The 14,714-nt window shown below is 41.7% G+C and overlaps 1 protein-coding gene across 5 annotated transcripts in view; it reads right to left on the bottom strand.

Annotated features, from left to right (window-relative positions):
• AGTR1 (angiotensin II receptor type 1) overlaps positions 1 to 14,714 on the bottom strand; it is a 43,991-nt gene that overhangs the window by 10,835 nt on the left and 18,442 nt on the right. For 2 of the 5 annotated variants that reach the window (XR_011496660.1, XM_070493590.1), the window contains one exon: positions 1,765 to 1,953. The exons of the other annotated variants lie outside the window; for them this stretch is intronic. The gene's annotated coding sequence lies outside the window, so the exon portion shown is untranslated. Of the gene's footprint in view, positions 1 to 1,764; positions 1,954 to 14,714 lie in introns of those variants that run through there. 5 annotated transcript variants of the gene reach the window in all.

Here is a 14,714-nt window from a genome sequence, read left to right as displayed (position 1 = left end):
TTCTTCATGGGGAAAATACAACTTTTTCAAGTTTAGCAAATAGTTAACATGGTTCAGTTGCCCAGATAAAAAGAGAGGTGAGGGTAGAGTATTATAAAAGAACCTCACAGTAATGTATTACTTAGTATAATACTTTGAACTATTTATATTAGTCAGTGTTTTGAAGAGCTAAATAGAATTTTGTCCTAAGAAAATGAATTTTGTAAGGATAATGTTTCCATGACTTTCTCATAGAGTTATCTTTTTTTAAAACACAGTTTTGTATGCTACTTTTTTTTTTCATTAAAATGCTGTAAAAACTAAGAGACACCAAAACAGTCTGGCGGAGAAAGCACTGGACCAGAGGCCTGTTGAGGAGCGTGCTCTGTCACTAACCAGCGACGCCATCACATGCAGGAAATTTCATCTCTTACTTCTTTATTCCTCAAATATTACGAAATATTTAGAATGCGAATACCAGCACCTGTTCTCACCTCTGTCCCATAGATTGTTCAAGGTAAGAAGTGAGGTCTTTGGAAGACATAAAAGCAGTTTGAAAATAGAACCTTTCCACAATGCGAGGATAATTGAAGTGAATTTAATGAAAGAAAGCTCGGAACTTCAAAAGACTAATGGACTTTTTCATTCAGAAATTCAGCAGAAATATTTTTCATTATTTTAACTGAACACTTTTATTTCAAGAACTATACCAAGGCACTTGACTAACGCTGAAAGAAAGGTAAAATGGTAGAGACCGTATAGCTTCTGCATTTAATCCTTGTGACAGCAAAGGGCTGGGTACAAAGTGGGGCCCTCAGGCTAAATCTGACCAACACATCTATTTTCTTTGGCCCCCAAAGTGCTTACAGCTGTTGGGATTTGAATCTTCTGTAGTTCACTAATCCCAACCAATTCTCTATTTTCTGATTCTTTAGGTCAGTGCCGTTCAAAAGAAAGAAAACGCGAGCCCCATATGTAATTAAAATTTTCATAGTAGCTACATTAAAAAAGTAAGGAGAAACAGGTGGAATTAGTTTTGATAACATATTTTGTTTAACCCAATATATCCAAAATAGTCATTTCAACATGTAGTCAATATAAAAATTGAGATATTTTACTCTGTTTTTGTACCAAGTCTTCAAAATCCTGGGTCTAACTTACGTTTCCAGCCCGTCTCAGCTGAGACTCGCCGCCCTTCACGTGCCCAGGCACCTCGGGCTGCCCCCCGGCTGCACAGCACAGCGTTAGGCGCCCTTCTCACTTCTGTCACCTACCTAGCCTTCCAGCAACAGTTCTGAAAGCGTGCTCCCTGGACCAGCAGCATCAGCATCACCTGGGAACGCCTTAGGTGTGCACATCTCAGGCCCCACCCGGCCCCCTGGGTCAGAAACTCTGGGGGTGGGGCCAGCATATTTACTGAGCCCTCGAGGTGATTCTGATGCGCGCTAATGTTTTAAAATCACTGCCCGACTGGCATCTTAATTTGCAACTCTGGCTTATATGCTGATAATCATGAGTAACAGGCAAAAACAAATCCAACAAACAACAAAAGTGCCCTCGACTACCATGTTTGCATTCGGCCCCGTGGAGGCATCACAACCTGAAGTACGACAGACTCCCCAGGGCAGCTGGAGAATTATGAGTGAAACTGTGTATTTCTTCCAAACATCCACGCCTGGCGTAGTTTAGGGGTGCCCAACAGGATGTCACCTAGGAAAACACGCTGTGTACCTACTCACAGAGGTCTGGAATTTCTTTAACTGGGGTGGGGTGGGCGATACCCACCTCCATACCTCCATTAGAACCAAGCTCTTCCTGGGGGAGGAGACACACCGCCTGACTCAGGTGAGAGGCAGACTTGAGGGAGTAGAAGAGCACGGTGATGGGAACCCAAGGACCGCAACCAGGGTCATGCTTTACTTCTTATGAGCCGCGGGGCCTTCAGCTTCTTAAGCTGTGACTGATTTTCTTCATCTGGAAAATGATAATGATATGGAAGTTCATGACAATGATGAACTAAAAAATATCTGTCCAGTCTGGCTCACAACGTTGTTGGGAACGTCGAGTGAGATCACGTGTGTGGAGATGCATGAGATCCTGTAGCTTTGAGACTTTTGTTCGTGTCATTAAATTCACACTATGGTGTGAAAAACTAATTTTCTCCCTGAAGGCAAATCTGGATAAGAGAGATTGGGAAGCTGCACATGGTGCTGGAAGCGGAAGAAACTAAAGTCCCAGAAAGGTGGAAAGGCTCAGAGAGGAAGCCTAGAAGCCACTGCTGGTAAGCTGCTTGGACTGGCTATTTTGCCTGCTCTAATCATTCTCCTGAATACCTACACAATTTTAAAATATAAATTACAGTGATACCACCCCACTGCTTATAATACAAAGTTCAGACCATCACCTCTACTATTACTTACCACTCCAGTCATTTTCTACGTGGGGCTACTTGTATGTTCCAATTAAACAGTGTGTGATAAGAGGCATGGATGCTGGGCCAATAAAAGGTAAACAACACTTTGCCAACTGAAAAATACGATGAGATACCGGTGACTGCTGCTTCCTGTGAAAACTTCATTAGCAAGAAATGAGTTACCAGATGCCACACAGCAGATTTAAAATGGAAATATATTTCCAGTATTTGTGTGCAGTCTGAGCAGGAGGAAAAAAAATGAACTCCTTCCAAGAGAGCTTTAAAAGATAGTTGCACCACTTTTGCCTTCGATTGTTAGAGGTGCTCTTCTAAATGTAAAATAAGAAGCCCCCTTTTAGTTGTGGAATAAAAGTAAAGTGGAAATGCAGCATTTCTGCATAGAAGGGCTATGTCGTGAAGTGGCACATTACTCATACAGCACAACTCTTGCAGGACAAGGAGAATCTTTTTGAACATCCTGTGCCACACCAGGACGCTATTTCCTCTTGTGTTAACTTCGTCATGGCCATTTCTCCTTCTCTCGTCTTCCCTTTCAGGAAGCGATTTCTGCTTTTATTACTGACAACAAAACGGTTCAAGGCAGCAACTGCCAGCATTGACTCCACTCTTCCTGAACCAGCGGTAAGGACCACCCCGCTGGTGCTTCCCTTTCTTCAGGAGATATTCAAACTCTCCGCTTGTTCTTGCAGCTAGCTAAGCCCACTCCGTTCCTGTCCTCAAAGCTACAACCCTCCAAACTAAAGCAACTGTGCTTAGGGAGGGAACCCCCGGCACAATTTCACTTGAGCAAGTAGAAATTTCAAATGATAAGCCAGTGTGACAGAAATATCCAACACCTTCTAGTTTTTATGCACAGATATTTTTGGCTGAAGAAGGCCAATGTTCCTATGTGATTTCAGAATCTCTGCAGTTAGTCGGTTCCAGCTGAAGAACATGGCTCTTTGAAATTTTTTTTTCTCCCTAATTTATATTCGTTCTTAGCTCCTGTAAGACAGGTGAAGTTTGTAAATCAAATTAAGAGGGTGAAAGAGAATTATCACTCTCAAGCTTTCTCTTGGAAAAATATTTACAGAGAATTTCTTTACACACAGAAATCCCCAAAGCATTAAAGTTTATTTCTGGATCATTAACTGCTCACCAGATGCTGGGGAGGCAGGCGCTACTGCCCTTTGACTTCCACATGAAGGAGGATGGAGCATCCTTGAAATGATTAGCTACGTCAGTGGGGAAAATGTCAATTTAAACTTTTCAGCCACAGAACTCCAGCACAAAGTGACACACAAGTGTTCAAGCAAGCTTATTTAATGGACAATTGTTTGATACTCTTCTGTGTTTCTGGTGGTATCTGATTCACAAAAAGGACTTACAATTGTGGCTTTACGTTAACAAGAGTAACATTTATGATTTATGATTAATTGAATGCTTACCATGTGCCAAGAATTGTGCTAATTGCTTTCATCCTTTCAAGAGCCCTGTTGTGGACTGAATGTGTCCCTGCAATTCACAGGTTGAAGCCGTCATTCCCAATGTGACTGTGTTTGGAGATAGGGCCTTTAAAGAGGTCATTAAGGTTAAACGCGGTTATTAAGGTTGGGGCCCTAATCCAACAGGACTGGTGTCCTTATAAGAGGAAGACACACCAGGGAAGTGCTTGCACAGAGGAAAAGCCGTGTGAAGAGAGCGAGAAGGTGGCCGTCTGCAAGTGAGGAGGACAGGTCTCACCAGACCAACCTTGGCGGCACCCTGATCTTGAAGTTCTAGCTTCCAGAAATGTTGAGAAAATAAATTTCTGTTGTGTAAGCCACCAAGTCTGTGGTACCTTGTTATGGCAGCCCTAGTAAACTCACACAAGGCCTATGAAGGACAGCAACATATTCCCATTCTTCAGATGAGGAAACCGAGGCACAGCGAGCAAGTCTTCACATTTTTCACACTCTAAAGTTTCAAGGCTCAGTTATTTATTTATTTTTTGGTAAGGTTATCTCTTCATGCTGTAGTCCAGGGGTAATTTTGCCCTCCAGGGATGTTTGGCAATGTCTGGAGACATTTTTGGTTCTCACAACAGAGGGAGAGGGACGAGGGGGTTGGTACCAGTATCTACTGGGTAGAGACAAGAGATGGTGCTAATCAGCTCATAAGGCACACGACAGGCCCCACAACAAAGAATCACTTAGCCTAAGATGTCAATACGGCTGCTGTTGAGAAACCTTATTCTAGTCCCTCCTTTTTTTTCAGTTCTTGATAATCTGTAGTTCTTATCTTTTATGGAATAAGTTAACAGTATACTATGTTTTACTGGTGGCTTTCGTTTCATATATTATATTCATATCTTCCCAGGGCAACTATAGATCCTTCAGAAGATAAAATCCTGTTGGGTAACCTTCAAATCTCCAAAGTCATGTCGAGTACTACTTAGCAGGAGCTCTGAAATTGCGAGTTGACTAAATATCTGCTGTGTCAGATCATTCTAGAAATTACCCTCTCTAATCATTTTCTGGACCTCCAGGATTCTGCACAAGTACACTGGAAGAGAGATTCATTATAAGGTCTTCAAGGGATTTGATGGCTGTTAGAGTGGTCCCAAGGTTGCCTAGGGAGGGAGGAAGCCACCAGGTGTGGAAGTCAAACCCTGCCCTCTGGTGGCGTCACCGCCGTAGGCACTGCCTGCGGGAATCCAACTGAGGCCAGCGGGAGGCAGTCTGCATCACAGGGTCTGAAATGACTTCGCAATATTTGAATGTAAATTCGACTTTGCATTCACATTTGGCTTGTTTTCTCTGTGGAACACCAGATTAAATGTAACCTGTCATCAAGACTCTCATTAGAATTCAACCAAGTAGAGAAAAGTGAGAAAGAGAGAGGATAAACATACCCGGGTACCACCAGAGTCTCTGGAAGTGTGGCGACCAAGGAGTTTCAATGACTTGTTGAGTCTGTTTCTTGCCTGCTCTGCCTGACTGCTTTGCTGATCTAAGAGGGTACTGAGTAGTTGTTTCTGTAGTCAAAGAAGAACTAGAGTTTCTAAATAACAATAATATTTAGAAAAAGGGTTTTGAAATAATAATAATAATCGAGTTCTATGACCAAAATTTTAATTTATTGGTTCCTGTGGTATTTTCTTATAGACTGATTCTGGAAGAGAAGCACACTTGTGTTTGAAACACCAGCTAGCTCTGTGGAAATTATGCTTCCCCCTTTTCCCATTAGGAGCTCTGTTCTCTCACCAGGAAACCCCACTGTACTTCTCACAAAGCGCAGCCTGTTCTGTATCCTGATGCCAAACGGGCAGCATGTGAGGGAGGCCTCTGACGTGTGGTGTGCATGTCCCTGGGAGATCAACAAGGTCATTTACAAGGTCTTTCCATTGGGAACATCAGAGCTTTCAAGAGATGCAGGCAGCCTCTCCTGGCTTTGCAGTCACAACGGTCAGTTACGATCCTGGCTCCGCATTTGGCTAATCTTGTAACTGGCTAATTTACTCAGCCTCTTTGAGCCCTAGTCTTGTTGTCTTTCAGATGGAATAAAAACTTCCTTGTGCACTATTAATATGAGGGTTAAATAAACACGGGGGAACAATTTCCATATATTGAACACTCAATAAATGTTATTACATCATTATTTATATTCTCAATATACATTCTTATGTCCCCCCACAAATACTAAGTAGATTACCCCACAAAATTTTACTTTTTACATGTGTAATTTGTCATATTATTACACATGGCCAAGAACCAGATTGGAATGATGTTAGGAGCCCTGTCGATACAATACACTCTGGTGACGCCAATTGTTATCCACCCATAAAGCAATGAAAGGATCCATGAAGGATCCGTTTTTAAGAAGAAGTGAAAGTACGAACATCTAAAGCTCACACGACTTGAAGATTACTTTAAGTTGGAGGAGGGAAAAAATATCACATTATAGACCTTTGCTTGGTGAATCATATCTCAACTAATTAAATGGCAAAGATTTCCTTCAAAATGCAGGGTTCAGAGAAAAACTTTCTTATCCAACAGCTCCCCCAGTATTCATATAAGTCTCCTCCTTGAATTATGTGACTTAACATGTGGTAACTGTTGTTCTTTAATACGATTTCATGAGATTCACTTTCTAATAATTATACAACACTGTATTGTTTCTGGTAATAACATTTTTGGTATTACTTTATTGCTATATAAAATAACGGAAAAACAAATTAGGCTAAATATTTTTGTACTCAGAGCAGGCAGATTTGTGCAGTTCATTAGAACTTTGTGAGAATAACATAATATGCTAATAATTTTGGATATCTTGATATGAAGAGGTTCCAGTTCAGAGAAAATACGTTTAGAAATCAGTCTATTTCAGTAGGCATCGTTGTATACATGTCAAAGATCAGCTTAAAGCCAATCTCCACACAAATTACTTGGTTTCTTTATGGTATACCAACAAATTAAGATGCTCTCTTTACATAAAAAGTCATTCTGCAACTAGAGACTTTCAATTTCGGCTTGGAGAGCAGCTTATCTCAATGTGGATCAGGAAGTCAGAAATTCCTGCCATAGAAGGAAATTTATGGGTCAAATTTATTACTTTCCTTCTTCAGAGAACTACAGGAATATATGTGTATGCCCTTTGTCCCTGTAAAATACACACTTACTGTATTGTAAATGGTGTTTCGGTTGTCAGGTTACCAAAGCAAAGCCTATTTTTAAAATATAATGTAGCTGAACTATTATTCTATACAGTCTTTTGCTTTTATTGAAAGAACCTAAGTCAGAGATTCATAACATTTTATTGCTGGAATGGTCCCTAGAAATCACATGCTGCAGGGCTCACATATGTCAATTACTTATGGGGGCTAGAGTAACAAACGGCTGAAGCGGGCATGGTGGTGAATGGAGGACTCTTGCCTTTCCCAGAGGAGGAGGGAGGGAGCGGTTGGGAGAGTCACCTCCCAGCTACAGCCAATTGTGCCAATTGGGATCAAGGGGAAACGCAGGCTGGTTTTAAAGATAAGCTGGAAATTTAAAATTTTATGTGAAATATTCTGTTTTAAAATGTTTTCAAGTAACGCAAATGAAAAAAAAGCAACACTCTGTGGAACTAAACAGAACTCTTCTGCCGATCAAATTTGGTCCAGGGCTGCCAATTTTCAACTTAGGATCCAGGCCAGCCACCTAATTTTACAACTCAGAAGACAGACTCCAAGCCCTGGCAAGATGCTGCAGACCTCCATCCCACACTGAATACTTGAAGCACACCTCTGTTAGACAGCCCCCTTCCATTTCCATGTTCAACAGCAACCCCTGACTGAGGAGCTGGAGCTGGTGGTGGAAACACACAGAGACGGCATGGGATGAGTTATGATCCAGCCCTGTTCTCCTCCGGCTGGGCTGCCCCATCTGGGTGTGCACAAGAGCAGCCTCACTTGTCTGAGAAGGGTCTCAAAGGGCAGCCGGGACTTCACCTCCCCACTCATTGTTTCTGCCAGCCACTTATCCTTCCCTTGTCATTTTTCTATATTGCTAAAGACACTGTGATGTCTTTTAGAGCTGTTGCTGCGTTTCACTAAAGTGATGTCTCCATGTGGGTGAACACAGCACAGAACCTGTGATATTCAGGTATTTTTTCATATTATTTTAACATTTATTCAACAAAAATCATCTAGTGCCCGAAAGATGATCAATAGTGAAAGGGACTGATGCTATTTTATGAAATAGCCACATCGACTCAATGGCCCTGGTTATGAGGTGATGAGGTTAAATTTTAAAATATTTTTGGTAAGTACTGAAGAATATTTATTTTTGAAAGCTTCATTATCAAATGTTTCTAAAGTGAAGTCTGATGCTCCAAGTATGAAATTATATACATATTTACATTAAAATGCTACCTTTGTGTTTTTGAAATTAATTCATTTCCTAAATTCATTCACGGCAGGTTTGGGAACACACAAAAAAAGTGCATTAGAAGAACATATCTCCTGTCGATTGGGTGGGTACATTGACTGAGGGAGTTATACATGATCAATGATGGATGAATACGGAATGTTTCTGATGAACTCTAACAGGTGGCTGGCATATACATTTCTTGGGATTCCAGCCCTAACAAAACTTCCTGGAGAATAAGTTGGTTTTTCAGGTTTGTTGGAAAATAGTTTAATTCTCATGAGCCTATTTTGAATTCCATAAAAGAGCAACGTGTACATTTTGGCTAATGGCTTGGTTCACTGGAAGAACACAGTCACGATTTTAGACACAGTACCTTGGATGGGAAGGGTGGGGAGCTGCTAAAGTACTAAATTCCATTTTAATTTTATTTCTTGTGAAGAGATCAAATTTCATGTTTTTTCAAACTATCAAGTTTTCAAGAGACAAAACCGAGATGGAAAATGGTGGTCTGATAATGTAAACTTTCTTATTACACAGAAGGTGCCATGTTGAGGACCGCTAGCAGCTCCTTTACTGAGGAGTTGTCCTGCTAGAGTGAAGGAGTGTCAGCCCATGGAAGGTGGTGGAATCTGTTCCACAAGCCAGAGACAGGCCAGGAAGGATGATCAAAGTGAGACGGGAAACGGCCCACACGCTGGCCTTGGGAACTCTCTTCTCTTTAGCTGCTAAGCCCCTCTGAAAGGAAGCATTCACCTGGGAGTTTTAGTATTAAGCAAATATTAACTATTAGGCTGTTGGGATCAAACTCAGGATCCAGGGAAGAATATTGTGGGGGCAGTGGAAGGAACGCGGTCTCAGTATCTGAAGTCCCGATTTGAGTTTTCACCTCAGACATTGTAGTTTTCATCTCTAGAAATTCAGTTTAAGTCTTTTTTATACCTTCCATGTCTCTACTTAACATGTTGAAACCTGCCTCTAACTTCTTGAACATATGGAATACAGTTATAATAACTCTTTAATGTCCTTGTGTACTAACTCTATCATCTGTGTCATTACTGGGTCTGTTTCCATTGATTGATATATTTTTTTCTCTTTATGGATTGTACTTTTCTGCTTCTTTGCATGCCTGGTAATTTTTTTTTTTTTTCCTTTTTCTCCCCAAAGCCCCCCGGTACATAGCTGTGCATTCTTCGCTGTGGGTTCCTCTAGCTGTGGCATGTGGGACGCTGCCTCAGCGTGGTCTGACGAGCAGTGCCATGTCCGCGCCCAGGATTCGAACCGACGAAACACTGGGCCGCCTGCAGCGGAGCGCGCGAACCTAACCACTTGGCCACGGGGCCAGCCCCTGCATGCCTGGTAATTTTTGAATGGATGCTAAACACTGTGAATTTTACCTTCTTGGGTATTGGATGTTTCTGTACTCCTACACAAATTCTCCCGTTTTTGTTCTGGGAAGCAGTCATGTTGCTTGTCAACGGTTTGACCCCTTTAGATCTGGCCTTTAAGCTTAGTCAGGTGGAACCAGAGCAGCATGGGGTCCAGGGCTGACTTTTTTCCCATTCCCAGGCAAAACTCTTCTCAGTGTGCTACCTGATGCCCTATGAATTATGAGCTTTTCCGCTCTGGCTGGTGGGAACAGGAAGCATTTTCTGGCTCTGGATGATCTCTGAGGATTATCTAAGCCTTCTGGGTGACTCCTCCCACATACGCAGTGAAACAAAAGGGGGACCCTTTGCAGATGTCTGGGCTCTTTCTTTGTAAAGCTCTCTACTCTCTGCTACTCTGCCCTGTGGACTCGAGCTCCTTGTCTCTCTGGACTCCCATCTCCATCTCAACTCAGGGAGACCTGTGAGCTCCTTCTGGATTCTCCTTCCCTGTGCCACAGCGGGAAACTTCCTCCAGGCAGCAAGCTGGGCAGTCATAGGGCTCCCTTCATCTGTTTCCCACCTCAGAGATCACTGCCCTTTGTGCCTGATGTCCACTGGCTTGAAAACCATTGTTTTCATTGTTTTAGGTGAGAAGGTAAATCCCTGTTACTCCAGCTTGCCTGGAAGCAGAAGTCTCTGGGTTGAGTTCTGACCCTACATCTTGTGTGCTATTTCATTTTGGAAGAATTAGTCAGCTTCCTCCTCTTCTTTGGCTATTTATGGAATGGGGATAGTAATAGAGTGATTAATTAATGGAATGATCTACGGGAGAACATGTCACGGTCTCTAAGATTAGTGGGGTGAACCTCCCACTTGGGAGCCCTTTCTCTTGCCCAAACAGGGATACTTGCCTTATTTGTTACCCTCATGCCAACCAATGACCCCGCCCTTTACCTTGTGGACTAAAGGGCCACTGGGCCAAAAGGCTACTTGTCTCCTCCCAGAACCCATGGGGCAAAAAGCAAGTTTACTTGAAGCATTTTGCCAAAGCTACACCCCCACAAGACTGTAGTACAATCAACAGTCTATGGGATTTGTATTTTAAAAAATCATTTTCTTTTCTGATGTACACCTTAGTTTAAAATAGATAATCATTTTCACCAAACTCCTGTGAAATAGAATGCACAAAACTATTAATTGAGAACATCTGCCCACAATTATGAATATATGGAACGCATTCAGCTTATAATCAGTATATTAACATTTCAAAAGAAAGTGATGTTTTAAGGGAAGGATATCTTCTGACATTAAAATTCCAACTTACACAACTGACATGAGTGAAAAAAGAATAAAATCATATGGCTTTTTTATTGCATGTTTATTTAGGCCAAACCAGTATGAGGCAGCTAGATTAATTACTTTTATACTGTTAAGTACTGTACAAAGTTAATTATTTCATCTAAGTTGCGTCTGAGCCAAACCTGTGAATTACCATTCATGCAGGGCAATGATGGTTATTTATGTACTCCCTCCATGCTACGCCTTCTTAATATACTATTTCTGACGCAAAACTAGATTTAAAAGTGTGCAAGAGGCTTTTAAAGACTACCCTATGACATAAGTTCTAAAATTATAGATTTCAAAATTAAGGTTGACAACATGATATGATAGGAAGTTATTCAGATGGTGGAATTATAATAGATTTTGTCTGAAAAAAATGTATTTTCCCATGTTTTACTCTGATCTGTTGACTCTTAACAGTTTTAGCTTGTGCTTTTTTTTTTGCCTGATTTTACGATGTGGCTCTCTCTTTGGGACCTTAGTTTTTCAACATGCACAAAACGTGATCTCAGCCCCTCTCCCAGTGTGGCTAACAGGTATTTACTGTGGCTACACGTGCCCAGGGACTCCCCATGCTCAGAGAGGCGCCCACAACCCCCACAAACCCACCAAGCTAGACAGATGACAGTGGATCCATTTTTAAAATGTAAGATCAACTTTACAAAACTTGAATGACAGGTTCCCAGTGACGGTTGTACACAGTCACGTGAAAGAGAGCTTTAAAAGTATTATAAACGGAAAAATTAAATTTTAAGAGATGTCATTAAAGTAAAAAAGAAAAAAGATGAAATCGGTGAAAACACAAAGTGTAATAAAAATGAACAGTGTTATAGAGTCTCCTTGCTGCTACAAGTGTGGTCCTGGAGGGGTGGCCTTAGTATCACCTGGCAGCTTAGAGCCACGCCAGGCGCAGACCTACTGAGTCAAAAGCTGCATTTCGACAAGATGCCCCAGGTGAGCTGTGTATCCATTCAGGTTTGAGAAGCAGGATCTGGAGGGACATTTAGCATCACTTAAACAGTTTGCCGCTCACGTAGACTGGGGAGCCACCGCAATCCCTGAGCCTACTCCAGTGGAGTGTGGCTGCGATGGAGAGAGCCTGAGAAAGGACAGGCGGGCTGTGGCGGGGCGAGGGGCTCTTGCGTTTTCTCGGGCAGCCACTGGAGTAAAGAGGAAAAGTCCCAGAGGCAAAGCTGAACCAAGGAAAATAAAACTATTTCACTTACACAAATATCTGTCAGCTCCATTCATATATTTAGTATAATCAATGAATTGGATGTTAATCTGTTAGAGGAAAACCAATACAGAGCTGGACTTCCTGCTGGGACTGGTGGGAGGGTCCTTGCCTGTTTCAGGAGCATCGAAAAGGACGGGAAGTGCTCCCCTTTCTCTCGAAGCACGGTTTCACCTTTTTTTGTTTGTATGAAATATGTGAATTTGGCGATGTGAGTAATTTTAACTAACAACTGTTTTTTCTCCTTAAAATGCAGGCACTTGCCTCACAATTTTCTTTCCTTGCAGAGGCTTTCAAACTGTTCAACCACTAGAGGTCTGTATTCCCTACTTTAAAAATCATACCCAACTTGCCGAGACTTTCCGCTCCCAATTTCAACACCTATTTCTATGCTTTAAGATGTAAAATGTTTTAAAGGCATAACACCAGGGAATAAAAGTCACAACACTTTAGGAAATGAAGGAGAAAAGCTAAGAGGAACCTTCCATCCAGCAGGGGACCAAGCCTGCCCCACTCTTCCTAGGGGTCAGCTGAGCACACCTTCATACTCTGAAACTCAGAAATTGGTGGCCAGCCACAAATCATGAGGACAAAATTTATTTTCTGCAGAATAGGTTTTTCCCGAATATATTTTAAGACCTCTGTGCTGTAACTTTAAATTTTAAGGCATTTATTTTCCTGTTGCAACAAAAGTTAAAGTAATTTAATTAATTTTCAGTGTAGTTCATTTAAAACACCAATTTTATTACTTTTAGGAGGGTTTTTGATTAAGATTTTCTTTTATTGGTCATCCAAGATCAGATTAAAATGAGACTTCTTTCAGGCCTACTTGATAAGGCTTTGCTGCAATTTTGGAAACGAATGCATGAGCATGGCCTGCCTGGTTAAAGCTACAACACAGGCGATGGCTGCTAGCGGCATCTTCTGCACGTTGGGTCCCCAGCTCTCACTGTGTTCATGTTCACCTGGGATTTTCAGTAGAGTGGCCCATTTGGGTCGGCCCTTCGCCAGCACTGCAGGCTGTCAGCCTTCCAGAGATCCAAAAACAAGGTGTCCCCTTCACGGGATATCTGATTAATAATGATAAAACCTTTCCTTAGCATTATGGAGCGGGTCTCCTAAAACATCACACTCTCAGATATTCGCATATTTAAATGGAATGCTTGAAAATATTACAGACGTAAAAGCTGTAATTTCCTGAGTATTGCACGAGGGGGTGGGGATTCTGAGGCTGGATTTTCAGCTTCTAATTATGCCTGCATCTGGAGTAAGTGGCTACATTTGTTGCCAGGCAAGGTGTGGCACTGAGAGGCTCCCTTCTTTTAAAAGGCATTATTGCATAATGTTCCTGGCCCGCAACGCCTCCAGAAGCATGAGTGTCTAGTGTGGCTTCTCTCTCAGTCTGTCACTTTATTAAAACACAACAATTTGCAAGTGTTATTTAGCAGATCAGCTGGGTTCATTTCAAAGGCTAATATTTAACAGAAGGGAAAATAACCCATCCCAGTCCTTTTAAGAAGTGTTTTCTATGTACACTCAGGCAAATTGCCTAGCGTTTTATATAAATCTCAAGGCTAGGATTCAAGGATAATTTTAGGAATGTCTTACACTGCTGGTCTATATAACCCAAATGATCAATTCTACAGCAGAAGGAAACTAATTCACAGTGCGATCGTTTGTACTACAGGCAACATTATTTAAAGTAGTTTAGTTTTTCTTCATTTCCTGTTGCATTTCTGCATATGGCTGGTGGCATATGAATTAACAATTTTCTCACTGAAATGTGACAGAAAAATATCTGATTTACCCAGCCCTGAACATTCTTTTCACAGTTCCTGACTTTTCTATTAGTCACAATGATGCTAGCTTACACCTGCACCCAGTGTCAGTACAAACCTATAATTAACTACTAGCACAGCGTTCACTTGTTTACATATACTTAAAAAAAATGCTGATAGTGTAGCAGTTAATGAAAAACAGCAATGGAGAGCTCTCAGGCTCTGGGGAATTTGATGGGTTACATCTGGGAGAGCAATGGTCAGAAGCAGGGCGTTGGAGTCCGTGTCAAACTCCAGTTCCGGTCCTGGCACTGGTTGGCAATGTGGGCCCATTAGGCTCAGTGTCTGTGAAAAAGTGAACCCAACAAGAGATCCTGGCCTGCAGGGGTTTTTCTAGGCAGATTAAAAGTAAGAAAGTGAGGATGAAGTGCCTGACCTAGTAAGTGTCCAATTAGTAGATGTTAACGATTATTTTCTCTGCTCCTTTGTGTCTATATTTATAGAACAGCAATGTAAGACCAGGGCAAGAATCATAGCAACCTCTGAGGGTTGTTGTGACAGGCAGATAAGATTATCTTATGACACAGTACCTAGCACTGGTCACCTCCCAAACTCGTCTCCTAAAATTTTCACCCGTGAAACTAGATTGCAAGTTGGGAGAGTTTCAAGGATGCTTCATTCCTAGATTTGAGATTTTCCATTTTTATTTTT

Source organism: Equus asinus, chromosome 21, assembly GCF_041296235.1.
Source record: "Equus asinus isolate D_3611 breed Donkey chromosome 21, EquAss-T2T_v2, whole genome shotgun sequence".
NCBI classification, from domain to species: Eukaryota; Metazoa; Chordata; class Mammalia; order Perissodactyla; family Equidae; genus Equus; species Equus asinus.
The sequence above is the reverse complement of the archived record's forward strand: the minus strand, read 5'-3'. Positions and strand labels throughout refer to the sequence as shown.